At 41.2% G+C, this 20,742-nt stretch overlaps 1 long non-coding RNA gene across 1 annotated transcript; it reads left to right on the top strand.

The window, feature by feature from the left end:
* The first annotated feature begins 10,733 nt into the window (after window positions 1-10,733).
* On the top strand, window positions 10,734-15,489 carry LOC136437053 (uncharacterized). The gene is made up of 3 exons (XR_010756145.1): window positions 10,734-10,921; window positions 11,949-12,044; window positions 13,453-15,489. It is a non-coding gene; the product is annotated as an uncharacterized lncRNA (long non-coding RNA).
* Window positions 15,490-20,742: the final 5,253 nt, after the last annotated feature.

Genomic DNA, 20,742 nt, shown 5'->3' with positions numbered 1-20,742 from the left:
ATACCCGAAAATATTTGTGCGGATCCCTCGTTTTTTTTGTATTTGGAATGTTCGGATTGTTTGTATGTCGGTAGTTGCTTCGGATCCTGACGAATAAATACACACGGCACGGCATGATCTCATTTCCTGACGAATCCAGCAGATCCGGATTTGCGCATTATAGCAGACCCGGAACGTTTCCGATTGAATCCGATGCACCTCAGATCCGACAATTCCGGCGCCGTATACGTCTGGATCCTTCATACGTTTCGGGTACAGATACGGAACGTTTCCGAGCGAATTCAGACAAATACCAGTTACACCTCAGATCCGGCAATTCCGACGCTGTATACGTCTGGATCTGTGATGCGCCTCGGATACCTGAGGATATTTGCGCGGATCCTTCGTTTTCAGATATTTGTCAATATGGCAGAGATAATCGGATTGTTTGTTTGTCGGTAGTTGCTTCGGATCTTAACCAACAAATACACACTGCACGGCATGATCTCAGATCCTGAAAAATCCAGCGGATCCGCAATCGTGCATCATAGCAGATACGTAACATTTCCGATTGGATCCGATGCACCTCAGATCCAACAATTCCGACAAATCCTGACGTATACGGAACACGGATTCGTGTCCAATCTCCCACAAGACACTGCGTGTCATGACGTCAGGCGCGAGAAACGGTTTTGTCGGTGAACAGCACGGAGACAAAAACGGCGTTTCATCACTCTCTGTGCTTAACATGGCAACGTCAGAGTCTACCATGGTCGACCAGTGATTTTTAGTGACTTGAGAGTCGAAGGGGATTCGGTGTAAACTAAAACGCGCGGCATTGCGAAGTAGTCTTCTTCGTGCATGCAATATTCGTCGCCCCCTCCCCCTTGTAAAGTTGGTAGGGAGTCGATTCATCATTTAGAGGGACTGCCCTTTGATCTAGGAAATTTATAGCTTTCAATTTGTTCGTTCTTGCCAATGGTCAACAGACATTTGTGTCTGGTTAACGTTTCAGATACAACATAGCAAGCGGTTGAGGGAAAGATAATTAAAGATATCCTGTAACGGAAGAGAATGTCATAAGTATTTGTCCCACAAAGGTCCCACAGTTTGTGGATAGTGAGCTGGAACTTATGTGGAGGTAGTAGTGTGTTTCAGTGATTATTGCATTCAGTTATAGCTGTACATGTTTGATCAATATCATATTCAAGTTATGAATGTAAGTTTTACGTATTCAATTAAACGATGCCAGATTCATTTTTTACAAATGTGATTATGTGATATGTTTAATATTTGTCATTGTTTCCCTTTATATATATATCCTATACAGCATCGGCAGATACTTCCTTCACAAATGCAGCACATGTTGTGAGGACCTTAGCTTGGCTTGGAACAAAGCAATTAGCTGTCAGATGCTCAGAGTACCTCAGGCTCCTTTGGTAAGGCTTAAGTCCATCATCGGTACACCTCAATGTTAGCTACTACTACTTACGTGTAAAATGTGGCGTGTCATCATGGGAGTTTTTCAGACAGTATAATGTTACTTTGAAGTTTCTATTTTCAACCTCTGTATTTGAAATTAATTGTATCTGATATCTTTTAGACGAAGAGCTGGCCACAAAGGCTTTCATTACTTGAGTAGAATATGTAGAACATGTAGAAATATTTGGTCCAAGTGCACTATACAGCAGTAATTATTACCACCATGATGTGATGGTTGTTAATTGTAATACATTTTATACCAATTGTGCTTACACAACCCCAATTTACCGACATCAACCTGCATATGCAGAGGTGCTTTGAGTATGTGGATGTCCCTCGGCCTGTCTTAAACGAAATGGATTATTTAGCCACATAGAACTTCCGTATTGTATTTGATAGTTTTTGAACTTAGAAATGCATATATGTTGAAATATGAAATAATGTTACATTCAGGCTTTCCCAAAACTTCCTGTCATTGAATAATAATGTGTTGGGTATCGTTAAATTAAGAATGCACGCGTATTTATGAATAATCAACCATTCTATCAAACTTTGTGTGTTTGATTTGTACATATTCGTGGCAAATACAAACATACTCAGAGTAACAATATGTCAACGATTATAGAAAGTCTGTATGTTGGATCAGTCTGTATCCGTGGCAAATACATACTGTACGTATCTGTCAGGATCTTGGGCAATTTCGTGCAATGTAAGGCCCCATATCCGTCGAAAATTCCTATTTTTGTATTCCTCCGGATCTGAGGTTCCGGATCACAGTCCGCTTGTATCCGTCAGTATCCGCCATTTTCTTTTAAAAAATATAGAAGAATTCCTGTACGTATCCGTCAGGATCTCCGTACAGTGTACGGCTCCGTATCCGTCGAAAAAAACTCATTTTCGGATTCCTCCGGAAATATTCCCGATCCCGGTGCGGAAATTTTCGGATCCGTTAGGTTGGATTCGTCAGTATCCGTCAGTATACGACCAAAATACAGAAAAATCCCTGTACGCATCCGTCAGGATCTGTGGCATTTCCGTACAGTGTACGGTTCCGTATTCGTCGAAAATTCCTTATTTTCGGATTCTTCCGGAAATATTCCATATTCCATTGCGCATTTAGTCGGATCCGTTAGGTTGGATCCGCCTGTATCCGTCAGTATCCGCCAAAAATACAGAAAAATTCCTGTTCGTATCCGTCAGGATCGGTGGCATTTCCGTGCAGTGTACGGCTCCGTATTCGTCGAAAATACCTTACTTTCGGATTCTTCCGGAAATATTCCATATGCTGGTGCGGAAAAAGTCTGATACCTTACACGAATCCGCCTGTTTCCGTCAGTATCCGTCAGTATCCGACAAAAATACAGAAAAATACCGGTACGTATACGCCGGGAAACGAGGCCATTTCGTGCAGTGGCCAGTGCTGAGACTGCCAGGATGGGAAGGTTGTCTCGGCAAGTGTCTAAATTTGTCCCGCAGGCTAAAAGGAAGTGTTTGGTGCTGTTGGTAAAGTCTGGGATACCAGACCTAACCTGGACACATTTCTTGGAGTCTTGGAATAGGTGAAGCAACTTACATTTTTTTTCTGGTGAGAATGTTTCTTTGATCATTACTATACCATTCTCAAGGATCGAATATAATGTGCGCAAAAATATGTACTATGTGCAATAGACATGATTATATCGTATTGAGATACATATAAACATTAAGTATGTTAGAGATTTGTCACGTGTGTTTTGATTGGGCATTTTTGTTTTCCTTGATAGTTGACAAGAATTTCAAAATATTTACATCAGGTACTAGTTTTTTCCTTGTCGCCATGGCAACGGGTTTCTGTCAGGCACATTTTACAAACATTTTCCACTTTCGCTTTGACTAAAGTAGTTTTCAGGTTTAATTGGTAAACCGCACACATTTTCTTACATCGATTACATCATATCTAATAATAACTTTCATTGTTTGATATTCATAAATTATACTAATTATTCTAAATCATTATGGGTTTTCATAGCAATTATATTTTATTTGTACATTATTCTGGGGTCGTGCGACAAGTAGTTTAAGTAAGAGTTACGCGAGGCGGGCCTCAAAATCCCTCCCCATGGGAATAAGGAAAATGACCTAAAGGTCGATGACCTAACAAGTCCGATCTGAATAGGGTTATTAAGTACGGCACTTAGGGAAACAAGAAGAACAACATTAGAAGACGGCAGGTGCATTCGCTATGATGCCTATATTTAGTAACAGTTATTGACGGACTGCACCTAGCTGCTCTTCCAGCATCCTCAAACGCGATGAAAGCTGATAGCTGAATAAGGAGATGTTTCTAACGAATTTCCATTGACTCTTAATCTGACAATGTAACCTAACTATTTCTTTCTTTCTCTTTCTTTCTTTCTTTCTTTCTTTCTTTCTTTCTTTCTTTCTTTCTTTCTTTCTTTCTTTCTTTCTTTCTTTCTTTCTCTCTTTCTTTCTTTCTCTCTCTTTCTCTCTCTCTCATGTTATTAAATCATGAAAGTTATTATTAGATATGACGTAATCGATGTAAGAAAATATGTGTGGTTTACCAATAAAACCTGAAAACTACATTAGTTACACCAAAATTAGCGAATTTTGTGAAATATGTCTGGCAGAAACCCGTTGCCATGGCAACACGGGCAACGGAGATACACACAAACGCACACACACACACACACACACATGCATACATACATACATACATGAAATCTCAATGAAAAGCTGCGAACACTGTCTGTACTTTACATATAACACAGTTATCTGTTTTCCAACACAGCATCCACAAAACAAACCTGTCGCCAGGCAACTTTAGGATTATTATCATAATTACTGTCATCGAGCCGGCGTCACACAACAACACATTAACTTGTTTAATTGTTTGAACAATGATTCATTCAGAAGAAGCTCAAACCGGCCTACAGGCCGCTTTTTACTAATCTCCAAGCAGATCTAACGGTTGTGAAGACCGTATCCAACCGTATAAAAAGTCCTTTTGCCACTTTGATATGGTCTTTGCAACCGTTAGATCTGCTTGGAGATAGATTTTCACAGGGGTCGTGAGGGAAGAGGGAAGGGTCAGACAGAATGTAACAAGAGTTTGGAGACCTCATAACCAGGACCTCCATGAAATATTCAGAGCTTTCATTTATTCGAGAGAATCGTTTTAAAACTATCTATGGCATTTGAACAGATTCACAGGTTCCCCTGTATCGGTAGCCCGCGGGGCCTCAGGTAACCCGATACCCCCTTAGTGATTGGGACTTTACCTTTAAGTTAGTGACCGACCGCCGTGGGAAACATATCTATTCAGGCGTAACAATGTCGACCGTCACAGAGAGCAGAACTATGTAAACCTTTTAATTGTATAAATACGACATTGAACAAGAATCCACAACATAGAACCAGCTCGCGTTTCAGTTACAATATAGCTCCCAATTCCTTTCTTTGGTTCCAACAGACGTGTACAAAACTCCGACTACATTCACGTAAGAATTCATTCGTCAGTACTTAAGAATAAAAAGAAAATCACAGTCAATGAACCGTTGTTGATTGCTTAGAAGAAAAGGCCACACTTTATGCCTTTCTAAATCTAATTTATTCTACAACATGTCCTTTATGTGAGAAAATAGCACCTAAACGTGAGCTCATAGCAAGCAACAACAGTCTTCCAACGTTTATTGTTCCAAGAGGAACCAAACTTACTTTAAAGAATGGCGACGACTATGGAGGAGGAAGATATTTTGTCGTCCATATCCTGGTGATTCTGGAGTACAACGGCGTTCAATAGTCCCTCCTCTGTGATGATTAGCTGCACTTATCGGTCTTTTCTCTGAGTTTCACGGCTTGACAAAACATAGATGAACAGAAAGGCGAAGAAAATGGAATGCTTTACCCTCAGAAAAAGGACCCACTGCTAGGTGAAAGCCCGAGGGTGTAGGATACGGCTGACCTGGCTGAGGGTGCTGTTAAACCTGACGCAACGACCCTGATCGTAACACAGGTGTCGCCTTCCCGTTAGGGGACCTTCGCAAAGTATGGATGTTTGCACAAACACACATTGATGAAGTTAACTCCTTGCATTTCTCCTTCCAACATGAAAGCTTCTTGAACGACATTATAAATCCCGTTAAGGCTATTCTAGTTCCAAGCTGGCAAGTCATGTTCTTGGAGACATTTCTAAGTCTTTTTGTTATGTTGAACAGTGATGTGTTTTGTGCCTGTGAGGAAGATTTGACATCCGAACCTGTTATTGAAGGTTTGGTAAACATCTTTGAGAGATCTGAGAAAGTGACACATGATTGTTTTGTACAATTGCAGCTGCTGCTAGACATTTTTTTACCGAAACCGATATTAACCCGTGAGGAAATATGATTAATATCCCATGAAGCCTTTCTTGTAGAAAAAGTGACTTTATTATGAAATCCCCCTGGTCAGGAGGGTTAAACAAATGAATAAAGACACAGAGTATCGGCTACTGAATGGTAGATTCTTCATTTATTCTAACATCTTCTTCTTTGACTTTGCTTCGTTTAACTGCGACATATCTATACGAAATTTCCCAAAATATTTCGTTTTGGAATTCAATGCATGTATTTGCTATTTTGCAGGGAGGACATGACTGGCTTTGTTTTTGTTATGCTTTGGTCTCATTTGCAAGTTTGGGCCCGGCCGGGCAGCTTGCTGGAACAAACAATTTGACATAAAAAAAGAAGAAAAAAAACGGAAACAAAATTATACTCCTAACCATATAATGTGTATTGTTTTTGATATGCATTTTTCTTTTTCGCAGACAGTCCGGTCAGGCCCCGGATTTGAAATGGAACTGAAGCATAACCGGAGCACTATCTTCGATACACCCGGCGGCCGACCACTGCTGACCTACTCTAACTACTAGCCAAGTACCACCTAACCTACTCCAGACATCCCGTCCACAGCCAAATACTTTTAACATCTGAAGACATTCGGCTGGCGCAGCCGACCAGTAGCCTGCCGCGCCGACCATCTCCCAACAATAGTCTACCTTGCTCCCAAACGACTCCCAACCATGTTATCTTTCGCCATGGGTACCCAGAGCATTCGCCACAAGTTTTTGGTACACTACTAATGATATAAAACTTCATAATTCGCAACAGTGTTCTCGGTTAGGTAAGAGTCTTATGAAGGGGCCGTTGGATCCGATTCACAGCGGAAATAAAATCGCCAAACATTGGACACGTGATTCCTTAAACACAAACGCCCAGATCGCATTCGTCGGAAGCCTCTCAACACATCCACATTGACTCTCCGGACCATACCGACAAAGTTCAACTTCCTGGTACATATGGCCAATTGCTCCGTAAAGAAACGTGTCAATAAAGTCACGTGCTTGTAACTCTCGCGAGTGATAAGTCATTATTGATCCTGAAGAAGGCGACAGTGGTCGCTGAAAAGTCGCTAGTGGGCCCAGAATCTAATTGTTTCGAGGTCTCAAGAAGACTTCCCAACATACCAAGTATCAAGAAATCTATCTAGGCATTTTTGAGTTATCGTTTTTACAAAAGGACCCACACACATACACACACGAACGCTGACGAAACTAGACTGGCCGTCATTTGCTTTAAGAGCAAATTCAGGATGTTTCGCCCATACTCCTCATGCAAGAAGTGGGCTGTCCCAAAATAACTCCTGGGCAAATCCAAGTTTCTGCATAATTTATGTAAATGAGGTCCTCATGAGCATAAGTTATGTCCAGGTGCTTTCACCTTTCCTACATGTACCTACATGTTCAAGATGACATCCGCAGCTTTTACAGTAAGGAGAATACAACATCATGCATAAATTATGCAAGTGAGGTCCTCATTAGCATATGTCATGGCCAGGCGTGTGCACCTTTCCTAAAGCTACCTACATCTCAAATATGACATCTGCAGCTTGTACGGTAAGGGAAATACAAGTTTCTGCATAAGTTATGCAAATGAGGTCCTCATTAGCATAATTTTTGGCCAGGTGCATTCACCTTTCCTAATGGTACCTACATCTTAAAGATGACATCTGCAGCTGTCACGATAAGGGAAATACAAGTTTATCCATGCATTATGCAAATGAGGTCCTCATTAGCATAATTAATGGCCAGGTGTGATCACCTTTGCTAACGGTACCTACATCTCAAAGATGACATCCGCAGCTTTTACGGTAAGGGACATACAACTTCATGCATCGATTATGCAAAGTAGGTCCTCATTAGCATTATTTATGGCCTGGTGTGTTCGCCTTTCTTAAAGGTACCTACATCTCAAAGATGACATCCGCAGCATTTACGGTAAGGGACATACAACTTTATGCATACATTATGCGAATTAGGTCCTCATTAGCATAAGTAATTGTCAGGTGTAGTCACCTTTCCTATAGGTACCTACATCTCAAATATAACATCCGTACCATGTAACATAAGGTACATATAACTTTCTGTAATACCATTAGTAGAGGTACCCCCTGACATCTGCTTGATTTAAAGTCCCAGATCAGGGGAAGTGTAGGAGGGCTTATGTTACAGTATGACCTAGTTCTTGCTGGCCCCGACAGAAAATAACCAAAAATTGCATCAAAAAATTGCAAAATAAATCATTTTGAAGTAGTGTATGGCCAAAGAAATAATGGGGTCCTTTGGGTAAATATCCAATGCACAACTAAACCAAATTTCAGGTCCTCAGCTTTCAACACCACGGCACTGGAGGCCATCATGTGCGACTTTTGCCTGAAAATGACCAAAAATCCTCCATAAAATCATTTTAAAAACTTATATCAAAAAATTTTTAAAGGGGTCTAGCGGTATACACGTACTCTACCTGCATACCAAATTTCAGCTTATTTGGTCGACGGACGACCGAGAAGAAGCGATTTGAAGATTTGACAGGAGAAGAAGGAGAAGGAGAAGAAGGAGAAGAAAGAGAAGAAACCTGACAAAAACAATATGTTTCGTTGGCGAAACATAAATATAACCTTTTCGGCAAATGTAATAAGTTGAAATTAAGTTTGCTATGTCTTGTCCATAGTGGAAAGTCACACTAATACTTCCCGATACTCCACACTAGGGCCTGTACCTTGTTCAGGGGTGCCAAAGTATTCATACGAATTTTACGGAATTCATACGAATTTTACGGAATACATATTTTATTTTATTTATTTTTTTTTCAAATTGCATACGATCGATTTCGCAGATACATACGAATTTTACGGAATTCATACGAGTTTTGCGGATTACATACGATTCATTACTAGGAAACATACGAGTTTTACGGAATTCATACGGTTCATTACTAGGAATCATACGATCCTTACTATTCGTTGAGTCACGTGGCATGACCGCCAAATCCAATATGGCGGACTTGGGTTAACCAGTTCTTCGTAGGTTATCTTGACTTTTTAGAGCTTAACTAGAGTTCCACGACCTCATACCTTCGCCAAATGATTTTAACCTTTATGACTGACGTATTAGGAGTGTTTCTCATCAATCATAAATCATACCAGTTGATTGTCTTAACACAGTAGACCTACCTTGCAATTGTTGATTCTGCTTTTCTATCACCCCAAAAGGCGTCCAGACGAAACAAGACAGCCCGTAGATCTATAAACTGTACTCTTTCCCAAACGCGGTTCTGGCAGTGTGAACCAAGTCTGCAACACAAGTCTGCTATTGCTATTGTGTTGCTTGCTACCCTGACTGGGCTTCCAGGGGCAAATGAAATTCTATCTTACCGCGCGCGGTGACAGTCAGATACACAGACAGGAACCAGCTGTGGTGACAGACATTAAAAAAAACAGCTGCAACTGGTCCTGTGCAGGGATCAAGAAGGTTAATTGAAATTTTCTCAAGTTTCTCATACATAGATTGATTTCTTTTGTAAGAAATACCCTTGTACTCAGTCCAGGATCTTGCTACACCAAAGGAACAAGACTTGGTGCTTTTAAAAAAGGTTGTGTTTGACACACGTTAGCTTGTTACATCGTATCTCCAAGCAGATGTAGAACAATGTTTTCGTTTATGATGACAGTATAGTCTTAGCATAATTTGATTCAACGATGTTCACATTCACATGCCACAAAAAAGGATTAAATGTATGAAATTGCCGTCATTTGCCAGTGTGGAATTATAGAAGTTACTCATTAAGTATGCAAATTAGGACCACATTTGCATATGTTCTATCTATCAACATGCCTCTCTTCCTCAGTTACAATTTGAAGGGTCATGTCATGGAACAAAGCGGATTTTTAAAGTAGCCTCATTAATTATGCAAATTGGTATCTGATTTGCATAATTGTCGTCCAATCATACTAAGCATCACACAAGCTATCCACATACCAAAAATCATGACCATTTATCAAGGCCATCTTATTATAGTATTTTCTCATTAATTATGCAAATGAGGTCTTCATTATCATAGTTCATATCAATTGATATTTCTCTCTTCCTCAGTTACATATGTCACATGTTTCAGAGTCCTATCATGGAATTTGGCGGATGTATAAACTTTCCTCATTAATTATGCAAATTAGATACTGATTTCCATAATAAGTATCTAATCATGTACATCATAACTCAAGCTATCAACTTACCAAAACTCATTACCATCCATCAAGCCTTTCTTGAGTTATTCGCTTTCAAAGTCAGACGCCAAACCTGCTCCTGCATTTCCAAAAAAAGCCGCTAGGGGGCCCAAACCCACACCACTTACTCTCTGTCCAAAGAGCTATCTACCACTCAAAAATCAGGACCATAGCATGTCCGGAACACGAGATATCAAAACAGGAAGTTCCACTGCAGTACCGTAAGAAGCCGCTAGGGGGCCCAAAATCTAATCGTTTTTAGGTCTCATAAAAAGCTACCAACATACCAAATACCAAGACAATCCATCAAGGCATTCTCGAGTTAAGCTGGTCCTCTACACACAAACCCACAAACGCTACCCTCTGCATAACCTTCTCGGCGAAGGTAATAATGGCGTGCCCCATCCTGCTAAACTCCCAAAAATCTCAAGCTGCACTAATGTAGGTTTAGACCAACTAGAAAACAGACAAAGCTAGATTGGGTGCTAAGGATGGTATGTTTCTCGTAATGGATCGTATGTATTCCATAAAATTTGTTTGTTTCACGTAATATTTCGTATGTATTCCGTAAAACTTGTATGAATTCCGTAAAGTTCTTATGAATTCTTTGGCACCGCTGTTGTTGGCATCACGCCAGTTGGGTTCAGAAATCTTAGGCAGCATTGACCCTTGTAGTTGCACATAACAGCATGTTTACTCGCTGTTTCAGTAGCAGGGTATTTTTACAGGGTGCGCTTGCAAGCCCCTTTAGCATCCTCGAACATGGAATCCCTTTTTGCGTCCCTTCCGACTGACCTTGACCCCCTTCCATGGCCCACCATAACGGTTTATCCCGGGACATTTTCAGGGACGCCAAGCTCTGGTGAGTACAGCCGTCTGTCTCTGCAATATTTCAGTTGTTGGACTCTCCAAAATAAGTCCCCGTTCATATATGTTGTACGATCGTCGTACGATTGCATATAGTGAGTGCATTCGTGGAGTAGTCATGCATGTGTCCTCCAAAGTTAGGCTGTCTTGTTTCGGAAAGTGTTGTCTTAGATTCTTACGGCTGTGGTTGGTTCTGTCACAGCCTGCCCGAAAATTCCTCTCTACGGAATCAAAATCGTATAAAGACCCCGCCGTGACGCTAAATCACCTCTTTGCATTTCCATATGTCCAGTGTGACTCTCGTAAAGGGTGTTAGTTACTCCTGGAAGGGATGTGGGGATGGGGGTGCAGCAAGAAGCTTTTGTACAGACGCCATATGAATCGCCATGCATAAGCTCATTGGTTTAACAAATCTAAGAAGCCAAGATTCATTCATTAATTGTCCATGTATATGATAATGTGACGAGATAAAAGAAGGGGACAGTTTATTAGCACGCTATAGTCCTTAAACACTACCGTAGTACGGGGAAAGTTCGTTATTCCTGAACACATGTGAGGGCCAATGTCGGGGAGGGAGTAGCTGAAGAGACGTCAGTTAGATCATGTACAAAAAAAAGGAACAAAAACAGGCTTCAAATACACTAATCAGTATTTCAATGTCCCAAAACTTTCATCCACTGGACAGCTAAACATATCTAGTTGCCTTTTTTTTTTCAAAGCCGGGTGTCGACTCCTGTTTTCTAAACCGCTAGAGTGGTTTGAACGAAAGGAAGCACTAGATTTGAAAAGTAAACACATGTCTGAGCTCCCTTACTAAAAAGGTTAATTCTCCTGCATACGTTGTTAGAGAATTACCGTTTTTAGTCAGGGAGACCAGGCATGTCTTTAATTTTCAGGAGAATTACCGTGACCTTGCCCTGAGCCAAAAATAGCACACGGAGTACACTAGAGAATGACTGTGACCTTGCTCTGAGCCATGTATGCTAGAGTTGTGTCAACCACTCCCTTTCTCTGTTCCACAGAACGCCAAACAGCGTACACAGGACCAGAAATAGTACAGTGTGTCAGAAGGTCACTGCGAGTCATCCTAATTGCTTAAACGAGCGCTCAAGATGCAGGTATTGGATTACAGATCATTTACTATGTACATAATATACATAGACCAATTATGGGTTGACCACATTGGAGATCTAGCCCATAGAGCGGGACTGTTCATTTGTAGAAGGTGGTACCCTTAGGCCATGTTGATTTTATTACATGGATGACATCCTCCGGGGACCCCCAAACTGATGCGTGCGTGCAAATAAAATGAAAACGTTTTGCAAATTAAAAGTTGCCTTTATTATGAAATCTACGTGATCAGGAGATCGTATATCAAATACTGGATTCTTCTTTTTTGTTCTTTCACATTGTTCTTCTTTGACTTTCTACAACTGTTACATTAGTATTCGCTTTTCAAAGTGTCTTGTTTCAATTTGCGACGTATATTTGCTCATTTGTGGCAGCTTTGCACGATTTACAGTAACCCTTTTTTTGGAAATAGACGAAAATTGATACGTGCGCGGATGCCATCCATATACTAGTAATCAAATCAACACGACCTTACCCCTTAGAGAGAGAGGGGGAGAGAGAGAGAGAGAAAGAGAGAGAGAGAGAGAGAGAGAGAGAGAGAGAGAGAGAGAGAGAGAGAGAGAGAGAGAGAGAGAGAGAGAGAGAGAGAGAGAGAGAGAGAGAGAGAGAGACTCATGATATATGGACCATAGAGTTATTCATCTCCAAGCAGATATTTCGACCTTTCTCCAATGTAGGAAATCGCGGCCATCATTAGGGGTAGGTACTATTTCGCAAAAGTGCTGTTTTTGCAGAAATACGCACAAAGAAATATAGGGACGGTCTATCTGAATACTAAAATGCAAAAATTTAGTATTTTTTTCAATATTAACCCCCCTGTACATACCCCCAATTCAATGGCCTAGTGGGTAGAGTGTTCGCCTTGCATACGGTAGGTCGTGAGTTCGAACCCCGGCCGGGTCATACCAAAGGACTTAAATTTTTAACTTAACATACCCCCTAAAGTTTGTACCATGACTATGTACTAAACCAGTATAAAGGTATGCTGGCAAAAATGATTAATGCCTTAAAGTATAAGTACTTTTAGTTCAGAAGATATTACAGTGAACATCTGACCCCAGAATCTATTCTCCACACAGATGTCGGCTATTCCCAAATCACCCCCATTGAAAAAAATGGACTAGTCCAATTAGAACATGTACAAACTTCAAGGGGTATGTACAGGGGGGTTAGACCCCAATGATTGGCCAAATTTTGTGATTTCTGTGCTTAGATAGACAATCTCCATATTCTGAAATGCGTAAAAGTTTGAATAAGTAACCCCCACCCCCCTACCAATACTTATCCCCCGACTGAACCATTTTGAAAGAAAAAGCAAACAAACAAATGTGTTCTTGCTTCCCGTGACATTATATCGCCAGCATTATCTAGTTGACGTGTATTCCTCAATTTCAGGACTCAAAAGCTTTCGCCAAGTTCACCGCAAGGACAGTATGTGCACTGGTTCTGATGACGCATCTGATTCCTGTGCACGGCCAGCCCGTAGTAGCCTGTGACGCCGCCGGAGACAGCCTCGCCTGCAAATGTCGGCATAGTTACGTCTCTTGCAAGTTTGACGACTTGACGGAAGTGCCGACGGGTTTGCCAAACGACACCGTCGTCCTAGACCTATGGGGGAACAAGATCACGTCAATTCAGAGAACGGCGTTTGTTAATCTTTCCAGATTGTCCATAATCCAGCTTCATCATAACAAAATTTCGTCTGTTGAGGTCGGGGCTTTCGATTGGCAATCCGGCACTCTGAGCCAACTGGCGTTAAACAGCAACGAGTTGGAGACTTTGGAAGTTGGTGTCTTTAGAAACCTGACAGAATTAATGTACTTAGACCTCAGCGACAACTTGATTTCGAGCTTAAACGTTGGTCTCTTTCGAGGCCTGCAAAACCTAACATCCATCGAACTCAGTGGAAATAGGATTTCAGGTTTGCCTTTGGGTGTTTTTGAAGACTTACCATCGTTGCGTAAACTTAGCTTAGCAAGGAATGATATACATAACATAGACAACATTTTACTTGCTCTACCCTCAAACCTTACGTCTTTGGATTTAAACGATAACGGTCTGGGGAACTTGAGAGCAGGTATGTTCAGCGGATTTCCCAACCTGAGGTCGCTGAAGCTTGAAGCAAATAACATGGATTCTCTTCCCCATAATCTTTTTCTTGGCCTCGAAAAGTTGAGTCTGTTACAGCTAGGCCACAACATGCTAGTGGAGCTCAATCGAAGCAGCTTTGGCGACCACCCCTCACTGGAGTATCTCAGTTTTGCCAACAATTCTATCGTAAGAATAGAGCCTGGGTTCTTCAGTACATTTCTGAAGTTAAGGCAAATTGATGTTAACGCTAACGACCTTTCATGCCTACCGCCCGGGATATTTCAGAACCTCACTGCTCTCAAGTACCTTACGTTGGACGACAATAGACTTGACAATCTCGATGCCGATCTCTTCAGAGACCTTAACGACCTTTCGAATATATATTTACATGAAAACAACATAAAAAGCCTACCTTCTACCATTTTCCATGGTCTGAAAAGTCTCAAGATTCTGTACCTTCACAGCAACGAACTTACCGTTATTGAGAACGGTACGTTCGGCGGCCTCCCAGAAATACAATACATTTATCTGGAAAATAACCCACTGACGAACATAACCTGTGGTATGCTCCCATCTCAGAACGTGTCAAAGTCTTTGTGGGAAATTGATGTTGACTGTACGTGTGAGTGGAAACCTGTGTACGACTGTCCAGAGTTTCAGTGGTTTGGTTCCATTGTGACGTGTTTGAGGCCCACTCACTTGTGGGCCGATTCGGTTGATGAAATCCCAAAAGATGCTTTGACATGTGCCGCCCCTAGAATTGCTTGCTTCAACCTAGTAGGCATGCTTGCTTTGTCGGTCCTTACGTTGTTGTCTAATATCCTTATAAGAAATTGACATGACAACACGATACTGGATGTGCTAGCATACTCCTAGAATGATAATCTCCATAGTTCGATGCCTAGAAGTGCATCGTCAACTATAGCCTCACTATTGAGCAAACCCGTTAAGAATCTGCATTTTTGTAGAAATATACATGAATAAATGTGTAATTCCCTGGACCATCGACAGGTTTTAAGAAAGACAACAGTTGAGACAGACGCTAAATAAGTGAAGTAGTGCATCTGGTTAGAGTAACTGCGCTTGATTCAAGAAGGTAACATCGACTGCAATGCCGTTTTAATTTCTGTATATGTCCATCATTTAAATAAACCATTTATATATGTATTGTTTATAACACGAGTGTTGATATTGATGCCATGCATGTAACTGATAATACAAGAAATAAACGCAGTTTTGAATAGTATTGACAATGGAAAATCCACTGTTCAGTAAGTGCTTAATATTGATGATATGCATGTAAGTGATTGTACCAGAAATAAACGCAGTTTTCAGTATAAATTACTTTGTTTTGTCGATTGTGGAAAATCTCCCTATATTTCGCAATACTCCAAAGTAGGGTTTGTTTTTTCTCATCGGTTGTTTGGTCCAGAAAATTTCCAAGTCAAGGAGATTTTTCGCTTGCCCTTCCCCTTTATTGTACTCGAGACCCCCCCCCCCCCTTACATGGGACCGAAGGATTAATGTTCCTCCCTTCATAACATTATCGTTTATATTTTGAATCTAAAAATGGAAGCTCTACTGCAAAATGTGGGACCGGATGTACTATGTCGACATCTTTCCTGTCCTCCCTGACGGAAAAAGGTTTGTTTGTTTGTTTTTTTGCATTGAATTGAAGTTTCGTCAGAAATATTTTTTTTTAAATTGATGTAAAAATGTGTTCTGACAAATTTTGCAACTCAGAGATTATTACTTCCCCGCACCTACCTACATACGAAATGTCATTATAATCCATCCAGAAGTTCTTGAGTTATGCTGAATACAAAACTCCGGAAACTCAACACACACACACACACACACACACACACACACACACACACACACACACACACACACACACACACACATCAAAAAAATATCTCATTTTTTAAAGGAGATAACTAGTTCAAAGGTAAGGTCACGATTGGAAAATGGGGGCCCGCAAGGCAGTTTATGGTTTATTATTATTTGCACTTTTTGACAGGCCCCGTGGAACTCCCTGTAGCTGCCGGGCTTTTATGGCATATCATGACTGGAGTGAGCCCTTGGTTGATTTCAGTTTGGACTGAAAAGCCAATAAGCTCGTCACCAGGAGGGGAAACATAGCTGCCCGATAAGGCAATGAGAACCAGCCTGTACCTGGTTTGAGCCCGTAAGAGTCAATCCAGGACACGACAGACATACGCCAGGTGGCCCCTCTCGCGTACTCTCCGTGTTTTTAGGCGTTTTTGTCGAGCTTTCGACTTTTTCATTTTTTTTCTCTATAAAGAGAGACAAAAATCTCTATAAATAGAAACTAAAAAAAATCGAAAAGTAGAAAGCTCGACAAAAACGCCTAACAACACGTAAAAAACTACCGGAACCCGTCCTCTGCTTGAAGAGTACCTCTTGCGAATGCAAGTGATAAATCCTTGTTAGGGGGCTGAACCTTCAATTGCAACACATGGTTAAGCCTTTTAGAATAATCATTTTAAAACACTATTTGCTACATTTCAAACCTCAAGTCTTTACCCCCACTGCAAAGCTGGATGTTTTAGGTTTGTATAGGTAGAAATAGCAGGAGGTCAATCAATGCATTGTAAAAAGCGATACATGTAGCTAGGAGAGTGAAATGACAAAAGGATTTCAAAGGACCTCTTTCCAGTTACGGCGGCCATTTTGAATTTCCCGGGGTCAGCTGGGGGTCATGCACTAAAGTGAGGCTGGGGTGTGTAACCTATAATATGTCTGTAGGAATCATATAGGTATGCCATCTATGGTGATACATTTTGCCCCTCTACGGTGAAATGCTGTGGTACCTGCGCCTGGCATGTGTCTTCTATTCACATTCTGAGCTAAATGATAATGTGTCAGATAAGCTAAAAAGAAAACATGGCTATTTCGTTTAGGGGCCAGTAATAGGGCGCGACATAGCAAAAGGTCACAAATTTTGTCCAGATATTAACGATACACATTTGTCTTTCCTTCCTAGCAGAAAACAGGAGTATTCCTGAGCAAAATGTTCAAGCAAGTCTTAAGTTAAATCACACAATGCACCCTACTGTGCAACAATTCTAATACTAAGCATATTCCGAATTACTTTTTGTCACCACGGTTGTACTACACAGCTCAGCATTACCTGGATGGTAAAATCCCCTGGGAGATGACATTCGAAGTGGACAGGTGGCCGGAATACACAGCCGTGCTGTGGACTAATAACGAGGAAGACGCTTCTGTGCCTAATTTCATAAAGGTATTTGGTCCTTTTTCTTAAAGTCTCAGTTACATTTCCAAGGAGACCAGAAGGGGCTGTGGCTGACATGTATGTGTAGGACAGGCTCTGTACTCGGAGTGGGGATGGTTTGGCTTTCACAGTCACCCTACAGTCACATAGCCCTGTTTAGGCCATTTTGAGGCATAGGCGGTCCCCCCGGTGTTTTTTTTGTTTTTTTTACACTTTTAAACGTGGATCAAATATGCAGCGTGTACTGTTTAGTATAAGCCTGGTGTGTTACGCCATGAAGTCGGGTTAACATGGAATGCAAAAAAACAAACAGTGTAGCCTCCATATCTGATCTTCAAGCCAAACACAAGGTCTGTCCAGTCTTCCTGGTTGAGCACGTTTCCGCGAGATCGTACCTGGTGTCGCTGAAGTCAAGGTAGCAGAACACAGTTTTCGGACTAAGAGGATTTCTATAGTTAAGGGCAACAAGGTGACTGGCTTCGACGCGTAAAAACTTAAGTGCTGTGCACTTTAGAAATACGAAAAAACGAATGTGTTTGAGTTTAGGGAACAAACTACAAATAACTAAAAGAACAAAAAAAATTATGTCGGCGTATCGGCTCCTCACGCCCACTTTGAAACAGCGCTTGGCGAGAGGTCACTGAAACTGCAGCCGACTGACCCAGTGAGGCGGTTGCACAAGATGGCGCATTTATACGCAAAGCGGAAAAGGTCAACTATCCAAATCTTACAGTCTAAAAGCCGACATATTTCTACACCACACAGCACAGTTTACACATGGATGCCTCTCACATGCAGCTTTCTACCTAGTCTAGATCAAGAGTTTGGGCCGCACTACATTTTGTACCCGCGTCGACCGCGGGTGGCGGAGAAATACTGTGTTCTGCGACCTCAAGCCGACAACGCCATTATTAGAAATAGAGGTTCTTTTACCATCAGACTAACACGCAATGATTTCTATAAACTACATTTTATTACACTGACAGGAAAGAGACCCCGCTTGGGCCTCTGTCTCTGCCCAACTCCCGGTTTGACTCCCGACATCTCCCAGCCCAGGGCTCTATCCCCCCCTCCCAATGTGTTCTGGGCAATACCATTCTCTGCCGGTGTCGGGGGTGACACCTATCATAACAATCTGTATCAACTGGTAGTAGAAAATAGAAGGTCAGCATGAGCTGAAGAATACAGTATTTTCTGTCGAGAATATTAAATGAATGGATAATGGCATGATTTAATTCATACATTTCTATTTCTAAATTAGAATGACACATATGTTCACTGGACCAGTGAGGATGGACTTAGGCAATTATCAACGTAAACCTCTGTGCACTGGACCAGACCACTTCTGTTACGGGGTAATTTCGATAATTTCATCTTACCTTTTCGCCTTTCGTCAAACTGTGGGTTTACATACAAAAGTTTCAACAAAATTCAAGAAGAAATTTTCGATTTTAATCATTAGGTTTGGATAAATGCAATATTGTTTACGACTCATAACTATTACGAAATTTATTGGTGTCTGTGGGCGCCGCCAATTTGGGTTTCGACGCCAGAAACTCTCCATCTTGTTTCCGGTTAGATTCTGACGCTATTTCTAGTTGGTAGGATTCTAAATTATTGAATGGCTTATAATGGGGAGGAATTCCCCTTTCTTAATTATTGCTTTTTTAATTGTTATAGCCTTGATAATGATTGAAACATATCTTAAAAGTCTCAAAAACCCTGTGCAAAGCAAGCATTGCAGGTTTGTATTAGAAGACTGTAGCTGCATTTAAGTTCGCGTTGATTTTATTTCGCGCTAAAGCGAAAATGGGATGTTCGCGGCGGTTTTAAGTTTGCGGCAGCGCTATAGTCACATTCTGCTACAGTATTGGACAGAAATGTTTGCGGTGGTTTTAAGTTCGCAGTCAAACGGTCGCCGGGAAAACCGCGAACATAAAACAACCGCGAACATTGTATATTTTTTTTTTAGATTTGATATCGCTTAATCTTCCAGCATTTCCTCTCAGTGGTTTGTCCATACTAAGAGAACTCCTGCAGAAAAAAAGGTGTCCATGTGCCATACCCTACTGAAGATCCCACAGCTGAGGATCCCTGTGACACAGCATACTACCTGCACAAAACATGTCCCGGTCTGGAGAAAATGAGCACGTGCGTGGTTATACTTTAATAGCTATTACATGAAAATGATACTAGCATTATTAGCAGGAAATTTCATTTGACTTGATAAGATAAAATTAGCTTGTTCTCCAACTATGAATGCACTCAATGTAAATTAATAAACTTTCTGACCAATAGCTCTCGACATGTGAGTTGCATTCACTTGTGACGTCAGCGATGTGTCAAAGGTTGCGGGAAGTCGATGTCGCCCCTACTTCCGGCTGTATATTCTTATTATTTTGATAACAATCTAATTCTTCATAATATAATGATAGGCAGCTAACGTTCAAAAAGTTACAAAAAAGCCCGGTAACTATCCATGGGACATCGGTTTGGTTAACAATACATTCCTCCGACTCCCTTGGACTGGCGACAAGGTGACCATCTCAAACCTGAGCATAGCCTGAGCTTGCATGTAAGACCTGGAAATTTGGAGGCACTCCTGCAGCTGAGGAATTCTTGAACTACCAGATCAGCACTTTCCCCTCGGCCTGTGTGTATGATCCAGATGGCAAACCCTTGTCATGGATCCTGATGAATTATTACGGTCCACTGGGGGTTGGCTACACCTTACCGGATCACAGAGGAAAGGGTTATTTTCAACTCGCTTCAAGACAACTGATCAGGGTCTGTCTAGAGAATGGATACTTGCCGTTCCTTTTAATTCAGGACATCAACGAGGTTTCGAGGAACATACATAAGAAACTTGGGTACACTTGGCAGGAGGCAGGGGGGTACATCCGTCTCAATCGTTGACAATTGAGTCTCTGTCCGGGAGATGTTGCTGCAAACTAGGACCAAAAAGTGATCCTTGTAATAACATTTCATTAACAAGAGTCTATAGTGGGCCAAAATCAATGTGACTTCGACAACAATGACATTGAATATCATGTTTAGTTTTATGATCATCAGAAATTGATACAATGCGGCAGAACATTAAGATATTTATAAGATGGCTATAAGATAACATTCTTTTGAAAAAATAGCATGGTCTATGATTTTTCAAAGAAATTGTAACATTTGAGTGACGTCATGTAAAACAAATGTGCTGTATTCCACACTCTGTTAACAGATTAAGGCTTTGAACAGTTGATGTAAGAACGTGCAGTAAGACCCCCATTCCACTTGGACGGCGCTCTTACCGCGCTCTCACGGCGATCTAAAATGGTCCA

Source organism: Branchiostoma lanceolatum, chromosome 6, assembly GCF_035083965.1.
Source record: "Branchiostoma lanceolatum isolate klBraLanc5 chromosome 6, klBraLanc5.hap2, whole genome shotgun sequence".
Classification (NCBI taxonomy): domain Eukaryota; kingdom Metazoa; phylum Chordata; class Leptocardii; order Amphioxiformes; family Branchiostomatidae; genus Branchiostoma; species Branchiostoma lanceolatum.
This window is presented reverse-complemented; position numbering and strand designations above follow the sequence as displayed.